Source organism: Pogonomyrmex barbatus, unplaced genomic scaffold (assembly GCF_055798465.1).
Source record: "Pogonomyrmex barbatus isolate J1 unplaced genomic scaffold, ASM5579846v1 scaffold5, whole genome shotgun sequence".
Taxonomy (NCBI): Eukaryota; Metazoa; Arthropoda; class Insecta; order Hymenoptera; family Formicidae; genus Pogonomyrmex; species Pogonomyrmex barbatus.
Genome location: NW_028297149.1, coordinates 331,161 through 355,566, shown reverse-complemented (window position 1 = coordinate 355,566; position 24,406 = coordinate 331,161). Strand labels below are relative to the sequence as shown.

The following is a 24,406-nucleotide window of genomic DNA, read 5'->3' as shown; positions in this document are numbered from 1 at the left end:
ATAAATTTTCGTGGAAGTGCTCCTAGAAACAATCTCCGTTCAAAGAGGATGTGCGACTTTGCCCCGATAGATGATTCCTAAGCCCAACTCCTCTTTCTGATCCTTTCTCCATTTCTCTAAATTTTCCCCTTTTAGGATTAGACGTCTAATATTCTTTTCCTCTTTGGTAGTTTTCTTTATTAATTCCATCTTAGCACAATAATTAAATTTGGTCGTTTCACAGTGTCGCTTCAATAACTTATCGGGATTATTGTGAGCCTGATCTTTACGATAAATAACTTCAAACTCATATTGCTGCAATCTTTCAAGCCAACGTGCCAATTGTTCCAAATTCTTGAAGGACAATCCATTTAAGCGAAATGTTATCGGTACGGATTAAAAACTTTTGTCCGTAAAGATAATAATGAAAAAATTTCACCGAATCCACGATGGCTAAAAGTTCTCTACATACAATACAATTTTTTTCAGCTTTATTAAGCACTCTGCTAAAATAAGCTATAATCTTTTCCATTCCATTTTGCCTCTGTTATAAGCACCAATTCGAAGCATCCGAGTCTAAAATAAATTCCTCTTTTTCATACGGAAACGACAACACCGGAGAGGATATTAATATTTATTTTATTTGTTCGAAAGCTATTTGACATTCCTTCCCTCAAGAAAAATTAATCTGGTTTTCCATTAATTTATATAAGGGTTTTGTTAATGTAGAGAAGTTTTTCACAAATCTTCGATAATAAGAGCAAAACCTAAGAAAGCTTCGCAATTGTTTCTTATTATGTGGAATTGGCCATCCTTCACTGCGCACACGCGCATCCGAAGGAAACCAAGCTCGACAAAGAACAACACTTCTTTACAAAACACGAAGGTTTTATTAAAATAGGAACAACTACAGAAATTCAGCGGACACATGTCTGTACGCCGCAAGTCACCGCGTAAAACAACCACATAAACAAACATTCCGTTGCTCCGGAGAGCGCTTCACTTTTTCTTCATACGGCGACTCGACTTCACTCGGCCACTGAAGACTCGCGCGGGCATATCAACAAAAAATACTTTAGAATTAAACATGCCACCAAGATAAAATGCAAAAATGTAATAAAAAATCTGGTATTTTCACTCGCATATTGCGACAATAGAAATACAGCAAGAATACAGCACAATATATCACGTCAGCTACTGACAGCAGTGTTGTAGCCCAAATTACTTCTTATTATTACTACATATTATTTATGCTATTACTTATCATATTATATCTTCATTATTTCTTATCCTCACGATTATTCTCGAATCTCGGAATAACCAGTACTATGGAAACGCCGGCCGGAAATGCAAGCATGCAAAAGCAAGTCTGCAAATTCCAAAGCAGAGCGCGAACGAGAAATTTGCGAAAGCGCGTCGTTTTGACCATATATGGTCCGATTTAGAATTATAACGTGACGAAACGCGACACTACTAGAATACTATAAAAACAGTCGCTAAATCATCGAGAGCGGGCAGTCACAATACGTAACAGGGCAGTTGTGCTTCGTCACCAGTCATTATCAGTAATAATGAGATTCACACGAAACATTGTCAAGAAATCATACCAATAAATCAGCTACTTAACAGAAGTGAATAATAATATTTGACCAGAAGAACCTTGCACCTATGATCCTGCTCGGAGTTCTAACTCCTAAGGCTCGGCGACCCCGACTTTCCTTAATTACAATCTTGTAACCCAATCCGGGCTACAACATTTTGGTGGCAGCAATGGGATTGTCGATACTATCGCCACGATTCATACAATCTGAGAGGATAATCGCTACCCGAGCCACCAGAAATCGAGGGTAAGCCCCAGCAGACAAAACGGGCAAAAAGAGAAAAAACTTTTCTGACAACTTTCATAAGACCTGCAGTATTAACCTCAAGCAGGGATGCCATTTCATGTACGATTGCAGTCACGCTGCAGCACGTAGAGGGGATAGGCTGGTACACTAGCGCGAGCGCTCGTCCATGTACGCTCCGCGCTTCGGCCACTTCGAGCGGTAGAGAAGGAGTATCGACAACTGCTGTCTTCTTCTTTCTCGAGAAAAGCTGTATCGCTGATTTGAAGCTGGCGTCTCATGACATGACACGAATTAATCATGCGAGGCGCGATGCCATTGTCGATTATTTTTACATATACTTTTATACATATATTTTATTAAGTTAATAACATTATTACAATATATTTTTTTCATACATAAATAAAAATTAAAATTTGTAAATACAAAAATCCACTCTTTGTCAATATATATGCTTTTTATTTGCAAAAAGTAATTATTATATTTAAAAAAATTTATTGTGGTCTTATAAAGATATTTAGATATAGCTATTAAAAACTGCATAAATATATAAATAAATATATAAATAAACAATATAAATATATATATATATATATATATATACCAATAAATATATAAAATAAATATTAGATATATTATTATATAAAAGGGAGCTGAATGTAAAAAGGCTATATAGCTTTTATGATATTAATAAATAATAGATAATAATAAAATTAATAACTGATATGAATATATCAATCGCAAAAAGAAATTCAAATTATGTTAACATTCTTATTTTTTCATTATTATTATTAGTTTTTAAATGTTTAATGCTTCTTTGATAAATTATTACTAAAAAGAATAATTATTACTAAAATAATATAAAATAAAATAAATAAAATTATTACTAATTATTACTAAAAAGAATAATTAATACTTCTTTTAATAAAAATTTAATCCACTTAAATTAATAATTAATAATAATTAATAATAATTAATCCACTTTAATTTATTTTTATATTTTTTATTTAAAATAATATTTGTTAACAATTATATTTCTTCCTCCTCTATTTCCTTCCGGGCCTCTTCCATCTCTCCGACCCCCCCTCCAACTATATGTCATACGTCCCCCTCGTTGCCCCCATCTTGCACGGGAACGTCCACCACTATTTCGTCTATGAGGCACTGAAAATAATTAAATGTCAATTAATGTTTACATATATATGTATTATACATGACATATATGTGTGTATTTATATACATACAATTATTTCAATAAATAATACCACTATCTTGCTGCTGCTGCTGTTGCTGCTGTGGTTGTTGTTCTGTATAAAAAAAACTTTTGAAAAATCTAAAAATTACAAATTAACCAAATACAGATCTGGAAATAATTTTATTGGACCATCAATATTATTATGTAGGACACTTAAATATAATAATAATGTTCACAAATTTCTGATCTAGCCGATTTGAATATAACAGATTTCACAGATAATCATTTTAAAGATCCAATAAAATTATTTACATATCAGTATCTGTCCAAATTGTTATATTTGTCAGCAAAAGCGTTCTTTTTCTTACCAGCAAGTTTATCTGCTCCCGCAGTTGTTGTAATTGCAGCTCATGCTGCTCTTTCAATTGCTGCATTTGCAGCTCATGCTGTTTTTGCTGCTGTTGCAGCATATCAGCAAATTTTTTATTTTGCTCTGTAAAATACATAAACTATATATAGTAACATTATAATAGTATAATAGTAACATTATTATACTACTGATTATATTACTGATATCAGATAATGATAAAATTTTAATACACACGTACACACAGGCACACGTACACACAGGCACACGTACACACAGGCACACGTACACACAGACACACGCAGCACACGCAGGCACACGTACACACAGGCACACGTACACACAGGCACACGCAGCACACGCAGGCACACGTACACACAGGCACACGCAGCACACGCAGGCACACGTACACACAGGCACACGTACACACAGGCACACGCACATATAGGCACACGTACATGCAGGCACACGTACGCACAGGCACATGCAGGCACACACATACGATAATAAAGCATATTAAATTATATTGAAAATGTGATTTATATTTCTGAAATAATAATAAATTGTAACTAACCTGCCATTGCGTCGTCAAGTATGCTGCTCACTGTGTCGCCGAATAAGAAAGAAACAATGATCTCGATTTTCCATTGTTTATCTCACGATGCGCGACGATTTCATTTGTCTTTCGGTGACTTCGTGTACCATCTTTCGATCACATCGTGTATCCCCATCTTAACTTTTTAATATTGAAGAATATATTCGAGATTAAAAGGTATAACTTTCCATATATACATTTACACACACACACACACACACACACACACACACACACACACACACGCACACACACACACACACACACACACGCGCGCGCGCGCGCACACACACACACACACACACACACGTGTGTATATATATATATATATATATATATATATAAATATATTCACATATACGTATACGGAGAGAGATTTAGGATCGTAAAATATTTTAACAAATAACAGAATCCTGATCTCTTTCAGTGACACACGCATACATATAATTTTCATATTATATTCATATTCTATTTCTCTTTTTATCTTTTTTCGATTTTTTGTCCTTTTAAAATTGATATGGAAATGTGTGACGAATCAATCAAAAAACGTAAACGAAGCTTTATAAAAGCTTGGCTTACTGATAATAGATATCAATCATGGATACGCGAAGTATCAAATAATAATAGTCAGTATCATTGTAGCATTTGCAATAAGAATTTTTCATGTAGTTCATTAATTTCTCGCCATGCAAATTCTACATGTCATAAAAATAATCTTAAAAAAGGATCATCATTATCTAACAATGATGAAAAATAAAAAAAAATATCTCAACCAGTTTTTCAACAGAAATGGTTAGATATCGAAGAATTCAAATGTTGGTTACGAGAAGTACCTAACAATGCAAATTTATCTTTTTGTTCCATTTGCAATAAAACTATTACTGGTGGTTTAGCATAAATATATCGTCACGCAGAATCCAAAGCACATTTAGATAAATATAAAAGTTTCATTAAGATAAATAAATCAAATCAAAATTTGCAAACGGAAGATAATGAATTACTTTTGTCGTTTGATGAGCGTAAAAAGTTAGCAGAAATTAGATATGCCGCATTAATTGCCGATAAAAATATTTCTCATCAAACTGCAAAAGAGATTCTTAATTTTTTTCAACATATAGGAAAAGATTCTAATATATTAAAAAGCATGAGCATGGGTCGTACAAAATGTAAACATATTATTACAAACGTTTTATGCCCAATTGAAACGGAACGTGTCGTTAACAAAATTCAGAACACAAAATTTTCAATATTTATTGACGAAACATCTGATATTTGTAATACTAAATGGATGACTTTTATGGTACGATACGTTGACCCGAAGACATTAGATGTTCGTTCACAATTAATTAAATTAATTAATATTGATGCCAAAGATTCCAGCGCAGAAAAATTGTTTCAAGCATTTAAATGTGAAATGTGGAAAATGAAAATACCATTTTTAAATATTATAGCTCTACCATGCGACAATGCATCTGTCATGATAGGAAAATTTTCATCATTTAAAAAAAAATTAGAAGAAGTATGTCCACATTTATTAACATTTACATGCCCTTGCCATTCCGCCGCATTAATAGCGCATGCTGCATGTAATAAAATATCAGAATTTTGCGAAGAATTTTTACGAAAAACTTCTAGTTTTATTAACAATAGCCCCAAACGATTATCTGTTTACACTGAATTTTCTAAGTGTTTCCAAGAAACAAATCACAAATTGTTAAAGTTATGTGATACACGCTGGCTTTCTCATTACTTATGTGTAGAAAGACTTCTGGAATCTTGGGAAACAATTAAATATTTTTTGAACGAAATAGTTGTAAGTGAAAAAACACAACGTGGAGAACATCTGTAGTCTATAATGGTAATATTGAAACAAAAGCCTATTTTCTTTTTTTAAAATACGTTTTAAATTTCTTTAATGCATTCAATGCATTTTTTCAAGCATCAGAAACACGAATTCATTTATTGCAGCCAAAATCTTTACAGTTTCTTTTTCAAATGTGCCGAAACTTTTTAAAAGATGAATATTTAAAACCTTTTTCTGTAAACACAGTTTTCTCTTTATCAGAGAATCACAAAATTCTTGATAAAATTAATTTAGGTACAGAATGCGAAGAATATCTTTACGAATTACTGATGCAAGGACACGAAAACGCAGTTACAACTGTTCGAACAAATTGCTTGATGTTTTATGTAACTGCTGCAGAAGAAATTCGTAAAAGATTACCGATAAATAATAAACTTTTATTAAAATTACAAGTTTTTAGAGCTTTTGTAAGCTTATTCAATACTGATAGAGAAACTTCATTTAATGATGTTTCTTTTATAGCTAAAACTACTCGGTAGTGTTGATGAAAATGCTTTAAAGAAAGAATGGATTGCATTGCCATTAGATTTTACAATGGAAGAGAAGCAAAATCTTTCCAAATTAAATTTTGATAATATGTGGAAGGAAATTTTACATCCAAAACATCCAAATAATATTACTAAGTATCCAAATTTAACAAATGTTCTGAATGCTGTTCGATCACTTCCAAATTCAAATGCCGACCCAGAGAGAATGTTTTCCTCTTTAAGTAATTTAAAAACAAAAAATCGAAATAGATTATCAGCTTCCATTAATGCCACGTGCGTTTTAAAATCAGGATTAAGGGCGAGAGGAGAAACATGTTTAAACATGATGATTGAAGAAAAGAATTTGTCTCTTATGTCAACAGATAAATTATATGCTAATATTGCTAAAAAAAAACGCAGTACTTTAAGGCTACATGCCGTGAATGAAATTGCTGGTCCCTCGTGGGCAGGTTAAAAATGTTAAATATTAGATTATTAGAATCTTGTCCATAGCAGACATCACGCTTAAAGAGAATAAGCGTGTAAAAAATCTTGTCCATAACAGACATCACGCTTAAAGAGAATAAGCGTGTAAAAAATCTTGTCTGTAGCAGACATCACGCTTAAAGAGGATAAGCGTGTAAAAAATCTTGTCCATAGCAGACATCACGCTTAAAGAGAATAAGCGTGTAAAAAATCTTGTCCATAGCAGACATCACGCTTAAAGAGAATAAGCGTGTAAAAAATTTTGTCCATAGCAGACATCACGCTTAAAGAGAATAAGCGTGTAAAAAATCTTGTCCGTAGCAGACATCACGCTTAAAGAGAATAAGCGTGTAAAAAATCTTGTTTGCGGGAGATATTATGAGAAAAAAAAGCGAATTTTTATCAGTAATATGTATGCGTATAGTTATACATAAACACACACACACACACACACACACACACACACACACACACACACACACACACACACACACACACTCACACACACACACACACACACACACAGGGAATGTAAAAAATCAATTTTGCAATATTAAAAAATTAATTTTTAATATATAATAATTAAATTATTTAAATTATTTTCTACTAATAATTTAAATAAATAATTTTTTACATTTCCCTCCTGACGGAAGAGACCACCACCACCTTCTCGCGGTTTCCGTCGAGCAACAATATATACGTTTTATATTTATAGAAAATAAATACAATAAAAGTACAAAGAATACAATATACAAACGCTAAGTTTTTAATAATTATAATATCTAAATATCTTTATAAGACCACAATAAATTTTTTTAATATAACAATTACTTTTTGCAAATAAAAAGCGTATATATTGGTAAAGAGTGGATTTTTGTATTTACAAATTTTAATTTTTATTTATGTATGAAAAAAATATATTGTAATAATGTTATTAACTTAATAAAATATATGTATAAAAGTATGTAAAAATAATCGACAATGGCATCGCGCCTCGCATGATTAATTCGTGTCATGTCATGAGACGCCAGCTTCAAATCAGGGGTACAGCGTTTCTCGAGAAAGAAGAAGACAGCAGTCGGTACTCCTTCTCTACCGCTCGAAGTTGGCCGAAGCGCGGAGCATACATGGACGAGCGCTCGCGCTAGTGTGTGTACCAGCCTATCCTCTCTACGTGCTGCAGCGTGGCTGAAATCGTATATGAAATGACATCCCTGACCCCAAGGCTGCAGGCAGAAGGAAAATTTTCTCAAATTACAAGACCTGTGGAAAATAAGCGGACGGAAAAGACTCCGTCAGAAAATAACAAGCTTACAGTCGAACAAGTACGAAAAGAATAGCTGAGTGCCAACCTAGGACAACTCTGCAGCTATCAGCGGCAGAGCAGCAGCAGCGGCAGCGAACCAGCATCGCCCAATGTACATTGACACCAGTCAAGAAGGACACCCGGTAGAGCAGCCAGCAAGCGCATATCAGCGACACCAGAGAAGGCACCGATCTACGACAACAACACGCGACAGCGAAGCAGCATGAAGCTAGCAGCGATACTGTAAGTGAAAAAATCATATCGCAGTAAAAATTGTATAAGCAAGCGATAGCATTGATGTCGGACGACGAAATAAATAGAAACCGACTCCTTAGAAATATATCGTGATTACACGGCGAGCGAACACAAAGAGCGCGAAGTCCTGTCACTCCCGTGCGTATAGTCCAAGAAGTCGTATGCGATATCCGCGATAGCATGCGAAATTTAGAAACACGACACTCGGATAAGAGCTCACCTGAGCCGGTGCTCCATCCACACATAGTTATCGAGCGAGTAATTCCATTCAACAATGTAGACGAGAGCCTAATACCGGACTTAGTAGATGAACACAGACTGCATCCCAGAACGACACGTTCTGAAGGAAACGAGAAACGAAATTCACAGCGGAGGGAGTTCTCGTTAACATCTTACAATGAAAGCGTTTTTGACCCGAAAGAACATTACATCGCATCGCGTAACCCCGAGCATAGAAACATGGCGGAACAACAATTACGTACTTGTGGCGAGGAAACTAGGGAACCAGAAATAATCCGCGTAAAAATAGACGCGGAAATAGAACGTCTTAGAGCTTCGACAGGCCCCTCGCGCAGAAGGGGTAGAGCAATCAAAACCGAACAACATGATAGAGAATCAATATTAGACGTGTTGTTAGAAAAAATTCGCGCGCTACAAGAACGAATGGATCAACTAGAAATTACGATTTTCGATCATAACGAAAACTCGCGATATGATTCCGGAATTCGATGGAATCTCTCGTAAGCTGCAGGAATTCTTGAGTGCCGCATCATACGCTATGAAAAATACGAATCCGATGGAAGAAGGAACGCTATTAGAAGCGATACTATGCATTAAAATGATACTATGCATTAAACTAAAAGGCAGAGCTATGACTGATTTTCAAACGCGAGATATATGCGACTTTGCTCAGTTGAAAAGAGAGCTAGAAGTTTGCTATCTTAGCAAGAAAAGTAGCACACACTTGCAACTAGAGTTCAATACGCTAAAGCAAAAAAACGGAGAATCGACAAGAACATTCAGATTGTACGGACAAACTAGCTATGGAGCCATGATATGAATCCATGACAGAAAGTCGAAATAACACAACAGAAAGTAAACGAGCGATCTTGGAAACCATACAACAACAGGCTCTATGCAATTTTCAGTTCGGATTACTGAACGATATAAAGCTATTGGTACGATCACAACATTATACAACGCTGCAAGACGCCATCGCTGGCGCGAGCGCAGAAGAGAAATTTAAAAGATCAATGGAAAATTTTGGGCGTGCAAAAGCGAATACAGTACGCATACCCGCCCGCAAAAATAAATTACCGCAATGCCAAAGATGCGGAAAAATCGGACATGTCAGACAAGATTGTCGAGTAGATACACGAATCGATTTTCTTTACCCAGAGCCGAAAAACTCATCGGCGTAAACATGATGGAAAAATATTGCGTAAATTATAAAAAGGCAGTAAATGATAAAAAGGAATGCTGATCAAAACCCAATGGATCAGAGAGAAAGAAGTAAGACGACCGAGACAAGAAAAAGAAGAAAACAAGTAAATACTACGGTAAGAGCAAAAGAAAACGAAACATGTAAAGAAGACGCAGAATTGTCATTCAGTAGTAGCGAAGAAGAAGAAAAGAAAAACAAAAAGATAAGGACAATGCGAGCCGTGCGAGAGCTATCAAATAGCTCAGATAACCAGCAAGACACAAGTCAGCGCTACTCTAGATCTGGTAACCTTGCCAATAAAGAAAATGAAAAAAGGAAAAATGAATTTCTTATTGGATATGGATGCTATCCCCACTTGTTAAAGTGGGAAATTTAAAAGGGAATACGCCAGTACAAGAGGAACAAATAGTTCTCATCGGCATAACAGGATACAAGGTTCACACTCTCAATAAGATTCGAGCTACAATCGTCCTCGGAAATGAGGAAATAAGACACATCATGTATGTGGTAAAAGATGACTTCTCGGTCGCTTACGAAGGAATTCTCGGCATAGATTTCTTAAAGAAACATCGAACAAAATGCGATCATGCAAAGGAAATATTGCGAATAGGCAGCATAAATCTAAAATTGCATCCTCACCAGAAATATATTCTAACGCCTCGCAGTGAAACCATTGTGCAAGCTATTACTACTCAAAATCAGATTGGAAAATAAATCAGATTGGAAATAGTGAAACCTGAAGAAATGGAACCAGGAGTATTTATTGGTAATTGCCTGGTAGAACCCGATGATTATATTTGCCCAATAAGTAATTAATACTATCGAAACTATTGAAATTACGACGCCGAGTGTAACATTAGACACCATGCAGCTGGGTGATATCGCGGAGATACTCACGTTACACAAGAGCGACGGCCGTACTGTATAGTTACAGGCAGGAATGCTTACAAAAATTGTTACGAACAGAACATCTAAATCACGAGGAAAAGAAGGTATTAACGCAGATACGTTCTGACTTCTGCGACATATTTCACGTAGAGAACGATCCACTGACTTACACTACGACAATAGTACATGAAATAAATACACGTAGTGATAGCGCGCCTGTAAATGTGCGACTTTATAGATTGCCGGAAAAACATAAAGCAGAAGTAAATCGACAGATTGAAAAGATATTAGATGACGAAATAATACGTCACAGTACGAGTCAATGAAATGCGTCATTGCTAGTAATACCCGAAAAAGTGGATGCATCTGGGAAACAAAAACTACGCATCGTAGTGGATTTTCGAAAAAAATCTTCGATTGTTAGATCGTTTAGTAAACGATCTAACAATCGAAGATTCTTTTCCACTATCACATATAACATCCTAGATCAGGAAAATGCAAAGTATTTTTCAACGTTAGACCTCCGGATACCATCAAATTCCTATGAAGGAAGAATATAAAAATAAAACGGTTTTTTCTACATCGTATACACTATGAATTTAATAGAATGCCGTTCGGACTTAAAAACGCGCCCGCGATATTCCAATGGCTAATGAACTCGATATCAACCGGAATTCAAGGACTCAGATGTCTAGTTTATCTTGACGATATAGTAATATACGGTGCGACATTGAACGAACATAATAAACGATTAACTGAAGTAACGACTAAGAGACCATAATCTCAAGTTGTAGCCGGATAAATGCGAGTTTCTCAGAAAAGAAGTTACTTATCTAGGACATATTATTACAATGCAAAATGGGATACAACCTGATCCTGTAAATTGCAAGCGATAGAGAAATTTCCGACACCAAAAAAGATGAAAAATATACAGTCATTTTTTAGGACTAGCCGGATACTACCGAAAATTCATTCAAGACTTTTCGAAAATTGTCAAATCTCTAACAAAATTAACAAAAAAGGAGAAAAAAATTTAATTGGAGTATTGAGCAACAATACGCTTTCCAGACACTAAAAGAAAAATTAATTATGGCACCAATATTAAATTACCCAGATTTCAAAGAATTTTTTGTAATCGTCTATCACATAAGTATGGATGCGTCATGCGAAGTGCAAATTTATATAAACCCGAACAGAATTGCAAACAAGGATATAATTTCCGTATATCTTATTACGGTTAGCGCTAACGGAACCACAAGCGTGACTATATTCCACACAAGTAAACCAAAAAATAGAAATTCAATGTGATAAGTCGAAAGCAAGAAAATTAGAGATAAATGATGGGCAAAGTAAAATTAAACGATTGTAAACTAACGACGCCGGAAATAACGATAGTCACGCGACGACAAATAGCGATCCGTTATGTACGAGCACATTTACCGGAATACAATTTAATGTTAATATCGAAAGACATCAAAAATGCAAAACAGCTCACAGAAAAAATAAAACTGCGACCGATATTAAAAGACCTGTTAAAATTAACAAGATTAAGCACAAAAATAGATGAATTAAATAAGTAATTAGATGAGAAACCGAAGAATGTTCCAAAACGTACATTTTACCTACCTCATTGGTTTCAGTGGAATATTAATAATTATAATTGTAATAGGAATAATAAGTGTAATTATAAGAAAAAAGAAAGCAAAAAATGTAAATAAAAATAACGAACTGCGCAGAAGAAACGAAAGTTCATGGTTTTAAAATTTTATAAATGTATCGGGTTGAAGAATTTTGTAATGCGAAAAATTCCATTTTCCTTTCCCGGCGAGGGAGGGGTGTAACCCGAATTACTTCTTACATATTATTTATGCTATTACTTATCATATTATATCTTCATTATTTCTTATCCTCACGATCATTCTCGAATCTCGGAATAACCGGTGCTACGGAAACACCGGCTGGAAATGTAAGCATGCAAAAACCAGTCTGCAAATTCCAAAGCAGAGCGCGAACGAAGAATTTGCGAGAGCGCGCCGTTTTGATCATATATGGTCCGATTTAAAATTATAATGCGACGAAACGCGACACTATTAGAATATTATAAAAACGGTCACTAAATCATCGAGAGCGGACAGTCACAATACGTAACAGGGCAATTGTACTTCGTCACAGTCGTTATCAATAATAGCGAGATTCACACGAAACATTGTCAAGAAGTCGTACCAATAAATCAGCTACTTAATAGAAGTGAGTAATAATACTGTAATAATATAAGTGAGTAATAATACTGTAATAATATAAGTGAGTAATAATACTTAACCAGAAGAACCTTCCATCTAGGATCCTGCTCGGAGTTTTAACTCTTAAGTCTCGGCGAACCCGAGACTTCTCTAATTACAATCTTGTAACCCAATCCGGGCTACATTACAAAACGCAGCAGAAATCGAGTATGCTATGTGTCGTTTCGTAAAAATTTAAATTGTGACATTGTTATTACTAAAAAATCCTGAAAAATAATGTTTCTATTACTTTTTCTATCTCTTATTTTAAAAGAATTACTTTTAATTATTTTACTAATGGTGAAATTAAAATATTTTTTATAGCACAAATAAAATATAAAAAGTTTTTAAAAAATATAAATTACACCATGATTCTTTTGACTATAATGTATCAAATAATACATTGTACACTTTATGTAATGTACTATTTCTCAGATACTACGCATCGTTAACTTCCTTGTTACAAAAGAATAATTATGTCTTGCATCGAGTACATAAAAATACATAAATAATAAAGGCATGTTTAAATTTTAATTATAATTTCGTTTATATAGAAAGTTTAAAAAAATTTTGCATGCGAGAAATGGACGCAACCTATAAATTAATAAGCGTCAAATATTCTAAGGATATTCTGGAGGATTTGATCAAACATTAAAAGAAGTATATAAAGGTTTAGAAACGCTTTGTTTTTGAGATAAGAGGAATAAGAATAGAGAAGTGATGTGTTACTTGTAACAACATTACAATTATCCTCTTGGTAACTGATGACTACGTTATTTTTTTTAATAATTGTAACAATAATGCTATCAAATTTATCGATTACTTTTACCATAACGTTTATATTTTGAAGCTTTTTATAATTTTGTATATTCAATATACAGTCTTGGACTGATTCAAAATCCGTTATATTTAAGACCATTTAAAAAAAACAAAATTATCTTTTTAAAAAAAGTGTGTCAAGTATAGGGACACGAAGAAAAAATTGTTGTATCAAATTAAAAAATAAAATCTAACTGGCAATATCTTCTATTTAAAAAAGAAATAGAACTTGTCGAAGATCTTTACATACAAAATTATATTACCTTACATACAAGACATTTTTCTACTTTAATCCAAATGTTACATCACAAAATTATATTACCTTACTAACGTTCAAATAATGTGTGATACTCAGCCCTAATAACATATATTAATTGTATAAAAAATTTGATATTAAAGAAAGTGGCGCCAAGTTTTTGTATGTCAGTTTGATTTTAAGGTCGCTCTATTTTTAAAATATATAGCAGACTGCATGGCAGAATAATATATTATATATATCGTGTTTTTAAAACTTCTGATATACAATAGAATGCATGGTGGAAGTAGTACAATTATATATATTGTGCAATGTTGAAGAAATATTTTGGAAATTTAGTACTTATATCAGTTAAAAAAATATGTTTGATGAAACATTGTTATTATTATTATATGCAGCATCAAGTCTTTTAAAATATAATATATAAATACTAGGATATATAAAACATAATTATAATTATTGAGTCATATTTATTAATTATTACAAGTTTGTGCTAATTTTGATATCTAATATAGATACAGGCTGCTAGGGGAGCCTGTAATTCCTAAGTATCTCACGGATGGCGGATGGGGGAACGCTCGCCAGATGCATCTGGAGGATAGAGACGAAATAAAATCTCCGTGGACCAACCCGCTTGGCAAACATGGTTACTTAATACCAACTCCTTCCATAAGATGAAATGTCGAGTTTTAAAACAACATTACCTTAGAACTCAAAGCTCTGAATCTCGCACTAAATTATCAATCTGCCTCAAGGATTCTGAGGGAGGCAAATATTCATAAAAATACCATCAACGGAGATAATCATTCGAAAAAGAAGCTTCTCATCGACACATATAACATTCGCATCATGTGACTGAGCGAACATTTAGAGGAATTAGAACAGATATATCAAGTGGGACATCCTGAATATATGTGAGACTCACAGAAGAAGACGCAAGTGCTCAAATCCGAACATCTGCTATATCAGAGAAACTTCAGCGCTAACTCGTACAATCGGGGTGTAATAATCATAATACACAGGAGCCTACAGCACCTGATCAACAAGACGTATGCCATATCAGATAGGCTTCTTTACACTATGATCAAACTCAATTGCCGTTATATTCTACAAATGATCCACGCTCTGATCCACTAGCGCGGTCGAGGACTCTGAGGTGAAGCAACTTATGAGGATGTGACCGCCGCAAAAGAGCGGAAAAGGCGAAGTTCGTTATAATCATGAGTGACTTCAATGCCAAAATTGGCCACAAGATAACCACGGATCTGTCAAATATTGAACTCTTTGGCTTGGGCGATAGAAACGAGCGGAGACAAATGTTAATAAACTATTTGAATGCGAAAGACCTATACTGCATGAACACTTACCTTAACAAAAATCTGCAAAGAAGGTGGACATGGAAAAGCCCAAACAATCGAGCAAAGAATGAGATAAACTTCATCCTCACTAACATACGAGAAATGTGCTCTGATATCACGATACTCAACAGATTTCACACCGGCAGTGACCATCGGCTAGTGAAAGCTAGGATTATAATAGACATCAAATTGGAGAGACAGAAACTAATAAAAAAAAAAAATCTAAATACAACATCGATACAGCTGGAGCGAAAGCTCCAGGAATATCAAGAGACTATCAGAGCAAAGCCAAGGATCTGAAAGCCTGGAATGGAACTAGACGATCTGGGCGGGAAGGATCACCAGCGCCATACAGGTAGCGACAAAGAGGACCTGTGCAAAGGGCAAATCCAAGAACATTAAATTAAGCACAACAACCTTGAAATTTATAGAAGAGCGCCGTAGAACAACTAGACATGTCGATGACTATCAAAACTTAAATAATAAAGTTAATAAAGCTATTAGGAAAGATCTGAGGAACTGGAAGAATGAACTAGTTCACAGAGCCATTGAGGATAACAACATGCGTAATCTGCATTCAATGCTGACTAGGAGAAAGGTACAGATTCACCGAATGAAAAACGACAAGGAGGAAATAGTTACCGAGAAAGATGAAATCCTGAGCCTTAGAGATCTTCTACCGCCGATTATATAGCGTGGCAGTCGCATGTCCTAACACTACGGAGTATGAAGAGAGACAAAACATCATTAATATGGGCTTTGAAGAGATCCCAGAGATCGACAAAAGTAAGCTAAAAACCGCCATGAAGAATATATAAAGCAAGAAGGCTCCAAGAGAAGACAGGGTAACAAGCGAAGTGCTGAGAATGGGTGGAGGACCATTGGAGGAAGCAATACTAGTTCTCATGAATAAATGCCTACAAGAATAATGGATTCTGGTAGTGTGGAGGAATGCTGAGGTCATCTTTTTATACAAGAAGGTGACTGCACGAATATTGAAAACTATCAACCAATCAGCTTGCTGTCAACTTTCTACTAGTTACTGACAAGAATCGTCACCAATCGCCTGGCTAATAAGTACGACTTCTACTAACCAGTCAAACAGACAGGGTTTAGGAGAGGCAACAGCACAATTGATCACCTCCACTGCATTTATTGATAGAGAAGGCGACAAAATACAATATCACTTCATCTGTCCATTGTCGATTATCACAAAGTATTCGATTCTGTCGAAACCTGTGCGATGCTGTCGCAATGGACAAAGCGAATTGACTCTAGATATTCTCTAGATATTCAAATCTAGATATTCAAATCTCATTCGGCATATCTATACAAATGTCACACTCCAAGTCAAGCTAAATAAAAATCTCAAGACAGAACAGATATCGATCAAGAGAGAAGTTCGACAAGGAGACACGATATCCTCCAAACTGTTCACTCTATCACTAAAGAAGGTTTTTAAAAACATATCCTGGGATGACAAGAACGTCAACGTTGATAGAACTCGTCTCAATCACTTAAAGTTTGCAGATGATATTGTCCTGATAAGCGGCGACCCAGAAGAGCTAAAGACCATGCTTGAACAGCTCAATGAGCAATCGGCGAGAGTTGACTTGAAAATGAACTTGCAAAACACTAAGATTATAATCAGTTGATTATAATCAGATTATAATCACAGTTCAAATCTTAATAAACAATCAAGAACTGAAAATTGTGAACCATTATGTTTACCTAGGCCACACCAAATTGGACAAAGAGCACTAACCGAGGCGGACCTGATATGGGCAGCATTTGGAAAATTGAGGTTCATCCTCAAGGATCCAGAGATGCCAATAAACCTCAAAAGGAAGGTGTATGAGGTTTCTGTGCTGCCAGTGGCAACTTACGGACTGAAAACCATAGCACGTACAAAGAATAACGCTAACCGATTGAGAACATGCCAAAGAGCCATGGAGAGGGCGATGCTAGTGATCAATAGGGATCGGATGCGGAATGAAGAAATCAGAAGACGCACCGAAATCACAGATGTAAAACGAGTCGGAAGTGACACTGGGCGAGTCACGTCGTTAAAATGGACATGAGATGGCCGAAGAGATGATACAATGAAGCCCAAAAACAGGTAAACGGAATGTCGGGAGACCGCAACTCAGGTGGCATGATGATATCAGGAGAATAGCAGGGAGGAACTGGTTGCGAATAGCAGCCAGCAGACTTATGTAGAATTATGGAAAAGGCTTACGTTCAGGAGTAGACGGCAACAGGCTAAAGAATGAATGAATGAATATAGATGCAATAATTATATACAAATGCAATAATCATATTGAACAAATAGAGTCATAGCCAATTCCTCGGCAAGCAGGATCTCGGTTGCTAAATTTCTATATATGAAATATGCTATGACTCTATTTGTTTATTAATACATACTCGGCTTATATTAATAAATTATATTGAATTCTTGATAATTATTACTTGGATTGTAATAGTAAGGAAGAATCTTGAATGATTACAACGATATATGCTTAAATTTTATTTTCTAAAACTTAAAAATTCTGTCACTTGGGATTCATTTCTTTAAAAAGAATTGTCTAATAGTTCACATAACTTGTGCCAGTTATTGATATCAAATCTTTTATACAAATTGTTGTACTCCGAATGGGCTACAACATTATTATTAGGGATAGTCGGGTTTGCCAAGCCTAAGGAGTTGGAACTCCGAGCAGAATCAAAGGAATGTAGGAGTCCTTTTGAAATCACTAACACACACTTTCCTTTAATTTGATTTATTTTAACAAGAGTACAAACACGTGATATTACAATTATTATATTTCTCACACACTTAAGTGTCGTTGGGCGGTTCGGTGCGTCTCGCGTTACTCTGGCGACCGAGTATGACTCAGATGCTGATAATATGGCTCGCGTGAACTTCGCGACGGGATTCGGTAATATCTCGCGCGACTTTTATAATTTTGATTCCGAAACGACTTACAATTTCGATTCCGAACGACTTACAATTTCGACTCCGTATGACTCCGCCTTGTGTAGTCGATTATATAGATTGGTCGATGCTCGATCAGCATTTTGATCGGTTGTGTCGATTGATCGCGCGATATTGATTGATCAATATCACGCCCGGTTCGATCAGCAAATTAAAGAATTTGCTGATAGGCTTTTCGAAATATTCTCGCGCGACTCGTTTCCGCGGTCTTTCGAAAGACTGATCGCAATTTTGGCGATCACGCATTTGTGCTGTCTTTCGAAAGACTTTTTCTGAAATTCATGCGGGCTACTTTTGTTATCATGGACTACTTTATTTATTATTAGTTGTAGATCTGGCTACAACAAAATGATATGCACATTATTTACTTAAGTAATATATAAGCGAGTTAAATACATACAGATTGAGTTAGATAATGTAATTTTATGATATTATTTTATGATATATTATTATAGAATAAAAAGGCTTTGATTGGAATACAAAGATAGATATCAGTTAGGTTTTATTTTTTATTAAAAGCAGTTATATAATACATTGAACTTTCGAAATAATGTGATTGTAACTTGACGCCACCTTTTTGATAATCAAATCTTTTATACAAATGATATATATTATTAGAATTCACACATTATTTGAATGTCAGATGATATAATTTTGTGATGTAATATTTGGATTAAAGAAGAAAAACTCTTATATGGAAAGATCTTACAGGTTCTATTTTTTGTTTAAATAGAAGATTGCCAGTTAGATTTTATTTTTTAATTTGATACAACAGTTTTTTCTTCAACAATTTTTCTTTGTGTTCCTATGCTTGACACACTTTATTAACTTTTTTTTAAAAAATTTTGTTTTTTTAAAACGGTCTTAACAATGGATTTTGAATCAGTCAAAGACTGTGACAAAGACATTGAATATACAAAATTATGTTATAAATAGCTTCAAAATATAAACAATTACGATAAAAGTAATTGATAAATTTGATAGCATTACTGTTACAATTAAAAAAATAATTGTCATCAGTTCATTATCAAGAGAATACTTGTAATAGTGACGTTGTTACAAGTAACACATCATTTCTCTGCCCTTATTCCACTTATCTCAAAAACAAAGCGTTTCTAAACCTATGTTTATATAAACTTCTTTTAATGTTTGATTGAATACTCCAGAATACCCTTAGAATATTTGATGTTTATTAATTTATAACCTATAAATTATATATATTATATATAATAGAGGGTATTGCAAAACAATCACAATTGTAAAAGATTGTATAAATAATATAATATGTACTCAGATAGCAAAATACCAGCAGTATGTCGGCAGATCTGATCATAACTTCACAGCAGATTTCAAGCTGCTGCTTGCCAATTAAGCTTAATTTTTTGCAGCACAGCTTGCCAACATAGAATAACAACAAAAATATGACAGAAATCAAGCATTACATGCTGTCGCACTACCGAAGGTACTCATATTATGCAAAGTCTGTCATATCAAATAATGACAGCAAGAACACAGCAAAAATCGAGCACAGTGTGCCGTCACGACATGACAGCAAAATTGTGACAGAAATTGAATAGAGCCTGCTAGCATAACCTGTCAGCAAATCGACAACAGAAACGAACAAAATTCTGCATTATTACTAAATACAATAATTGAAAAACTACCATTAGGTTGCGTCCATTTCTCGCATGCAAAATTTTTTTAAACTTTCTAAACTTTCTATATAAAATTATTATAGTTAAAAGAAATTATAGTTAAAAAAAATATATATACAGTTAATTATATATAGGGTATTCTGTAGCACTTGCAATATCGCTCGTAAGAAGATATGGGCGGATCGCGCGTGGCGAGAGGAAGGATAATAGCCGCCGCTTACGCTTCTTATCCATCTTAACAATATAAATATTATTGCAAATATCGCAAAATGGTATAAGACATTTTGATTTATCTCGCTCCCTTCTACCTTCTCACAAGCGATGAGGCGAGTACTGTGGGACATTCTGTGTGTGTGTGTGTGTGTGTGTGTGTGTGTGTGTGTGTGTGTGTGTGTGTGTGTGTGTGTGTATAGAATATAGAATATTACAATTACATATAGAATATTTAGCATATATAATATAATAATATAATATACAGGGTATCCCGTAGCACTCGCAACATCGTTCGTAAGAAGGTAGACGCGAGATAAATGAAAATGTCTTATACTATTTTGTAATATTTGCAATAATTTACGAGCTATAAATATTAAAGTTGTACAAATAAGAGCGCGCGGGGAGAAAGCGCTCGTCCGCCTGACCCATAGGGCAGCTCAGTATGTCGACATTGGTCGCCCGGCGCTCGGCAATAGATAAAGCGCGCGCGGCGAGGGGAAGGATAGCAGCCGCCGCTCACGCTTCCTATCACACCGAGACTCGCGTCAACATTATATATGCGATTACAATTATTAAGTATTTTATTCTTTATAATATTTACAGCTTTTTTAACAAAAAATCAATCAGCAAAAAATCAAATTAAATAATGTACTAATTTCACGAATGTAACCTAACGTCTCATCTTCTAAAGTACAAGAATAGAGTAAATATATCACTTTAAACAATAGTTTGTGTTAATACTTGAATAACATTAATATTTAATTCTTACCATTATGTGTAATTTCAAGAAAAAAAAATTAAACAATTACCACTATTTTATACTTTTCATATTAAACACGTACGACACTCGGAAGAATAGTATCGCACTGATTATTTATCGCAATTTTAGCGACAGTTCTCGGTAGTTCTAGCAGAATTTCATACTCATGTTTTAAGAAAAGTTTCAGCGGTTGCATATTTCTTAATAACTTCTTAATCTCTGACTCCTCCGTGATTTCATGAAAGAAATATGTAGTTAGAGTTTGCAAATAATTTTTATGTAAAACAATTTCGTGTCTTCTTTGCACCAATTGGTTTATCTCATTCTCTGTATAAGGCTGTATAAAGCTCGATACACACTATCGGTCTGCTCTCGGTCCGCTCACAATCCGCTCACAGCCTAATCATATTCCTTGAATATTCATACTATCAAATCGTTCACGGTCTGGTGATCGACGCGATCCGCTCTCAGTTCAATTCCAGATGATCAGTATAATTTCGATCTTCTTCTAACAAGTTCATAATTTTAGCCCGAAAAAATGGCACTATTTTCCGATAAAGAGTTAATCATAATTGCTATGATATTGGACGATGAAGAATATAATACAAAAAGAAAGATGAAGAATAAAAGATCAATGTAGATTCATTCTTATAAAATATACATGCCTTTTTCAAATGACCAAGATTTTTCTTTATTCATATTGCTGTTCGACATTTCTTAACACTGCTTGACAATGCGATACTGACAGACTGTGAGAATTAACGGTGAATTGATTGAGTCGTCTGTTCGAACTGTCGGTACGAGTCCGGACAAGTTCGATCACGCTTTGGTAAAATATTCTTTCGTAGGATTGTTGCTAGAACGAGAGCGAAACCAGACTGAAATCAATAGTGTGGATACGTATGTTATGAACAATAGAATAATATGATATGATAATTTAATCGGACCGTCAACGGACCGAGAGCGGAGCGAGAGAGGACCGATAGTGTGTATCGAGTCTAAAACTATTAAAGTACAGTTATAAAAAAAACATGAGATATTTTATATTTCATTTTAAAATTGTGTAACACTAAAGTTTATTTTTCCAAATTTTTTTATAACCATATTTTATAACTATGAATTGATTGCTTTTATGTGCAAAATAATTATAGGATTGTAGAGCGAAAAATTCTGTTACAAATGTGATAAATAATCATCATAATACTATTTTTTCGAGTGTCGTACCGTGTTTAATATGAAAAGTATAAAAAAGTAGTAATTATTTAAAATTTTTTTCTTGAAATTACATATAATGATGAGAATCGAATATTAATGTTTCTGAGTATTAATTGTTGTTTAAAATGATAATATTTATCTTATTCTTGTACTTTAGAGGGAGAGATGTTAGGCTACATTCGCGAAGTTAGTACATTATTTAATTTGATTTTTACTATTAAAAAAGCTATAAATATTATAAAAAAGAAAATACTTAATAATTGTAATCACGTGTATAATGTTGATCATGTATATAATGTGTATAACGACGCGAGTCTCGGCGTGATAGGAAGCGTGAGCGGCGGCTTCTATCCTTCTCCTCGCTGCGCGCGCCTCACTCTTAGCCGAGCGCCGAGCGGCCAATGTCACACACTGGGCCATCCTACGAGTCAAGCAGACGAAGGCTTTCTCAGGAATGCCATTTCATGTACGATGCAGCCACGCTGCAGCACATAGAGGGGATAGACTGACACACACACTAGCGCGAGCGCTCGTCCGTGTACGCTCCGCGTTTCGGCCAAGTTCGAGCGGTAGAGAAGGAGTACCGACAACTGCTGTCTTCTTCTTTCTCAAGAAACGCTATACCGCTGATTTGAAGCTGGCGTTTCATGACATGACACGAATTAATCATGCGATGTCATTGTCGATTATTTTTACATATACTTTTATACATATATTTTATTAAGTTAATAACATTATATTATTACAATATATTTTTTTCATACATAAATAAAAATTAAAATTTGTAAATACAAAAATCCACTCTTTGCCAATATATACGCTTTTTATTTGCAAAAAGTAATTATTATATTAAAAAAAATTTATTGTGGTCTTATAAAGATATTTATATATAATTATTAAAAACTTAGCGTTTGTATATTGTATTCCTTGTACTTTTATTGTATTTATTTTCTATAAATATAAAAACGTATATATTGTTGCTCGACGGAAACCGCGAGAAGGTGGTGGTCTCTTCCATCAGGAGGGAAATATAAAAAATTATTTATTTAAATTATTAATAAAAAATAATTTAAATAATTTAATTATTGTAATATTAAAAATTAATTTTTTAATATTGCAAAATTGATTTTTTACATTTCCCTATGTGTGTGTGTGTGTGTGTGTGTGTGTGTGTGTGTGTGTGTGTGTGTGTGTGTGTGTGTGTGTGTGTGTGTGTGTGTGTTTTATGTATAACTATACGCATACATATTACTGATAAAAATTCGCTTTTTTTTCTCATAATATCTCCCGCAAACAAGATTTTTTACACGCTTATTCTCTTTAAGCGTGATGTCTGCTACGGACAAGATTTTTTACACGCTTATTCTCTTTAAGCGTGATGTCTGCTATGGACAAAATTTTTTACACGCTTATTCTCTTTAAGCGTGATGTCTGCTATGGACAAGATTTTTTACACGCTTATTCTCTTTAAGCGTGATGTCTGCTATGGACAAGATTTTTTACACGCTTATCCTCTTTAAGCGTGATGTCTGCTACAGACAAGATTTTTTACACGCTTATTCTCTTTAAGCGTGATGTCTGTTATGGACAAGATTTTTTACACGCTTATTCTCTTTAAGCGTGATGTCTGCTATGGACAAGATTCTAATAATCTAATATTTAACATTTTTAACCTGCCCACGAGGGACCAGCAATTTCATTCACGGCATGTAGCCTTAAAGTACTGCGTTTTTTTTTAGCAATATTAGCATATAATTTATCTGTTGACATAAGAGACAAATTCTTTTCTTCAATCATCATGTTTAAACATGTTTCTCCTCTCGCCCTTAATCCTGATTTTAAAACGCACGTGGCATTAATGGAAGCTGATAATCTATTTCGATTTTTTGTTTTTAAATTACTTAAAGAGGAAAACATTCTCTCTGGGTCGGCATTTGAATTTGGAAGTGATCGAACAGCATTCAGAACATTTGTTAAATTTGGATACTTAGTAATATTATTTGGATGTTTTGGATGTAAAATTTCCTTCCACATATTATCAAAATTTAATTTGGAAAGATTTTGCTTCTCTTCCATTGTAAAATCTAATGGCAATGCAATCCATTCTTTCTTTAAAGCATTTTCATCAACACTACCGAGTAGTTTTAGCTATAAAAGAAACATCAT

General features: G+C 34.4%; 1 protein-coding gene and 1 long non-coding RNA gene across 13 annotated transcripts in view; one reads left to right on the top strand and one right to left on the bottom strand.

Annotated features, from left to right (window-relative positions):
- Positions 1-24,406, top strand: part of LOC105422411 (lachesin) — a 707,047-nt gene that overhangs the window by 585,465 nt on the left and 97,176 nt on the right. The window lies entirely within an intron of this gene.
- LOC148935216 (uncharacterized) lies at positions 2,470-4,850 on the bottom strand. Of its 2 annotated transcripts, XR_016140474.1 has the most exons (4): positions 3,960-4,850; positions 3,387-3,511; positions 3,068-3,130; positions 2,470-2,987 (listed from the first exon to the last, which is right to left on the bottom strand). It is a non-coding gene; the product is annotated as an uncharacterized LOC148935216 (long non-coding RNA). The 2 variants fall into 2 exon arrangements; XR_016140473.1 differs by having other exon boundaries at positions 3,387-4,850.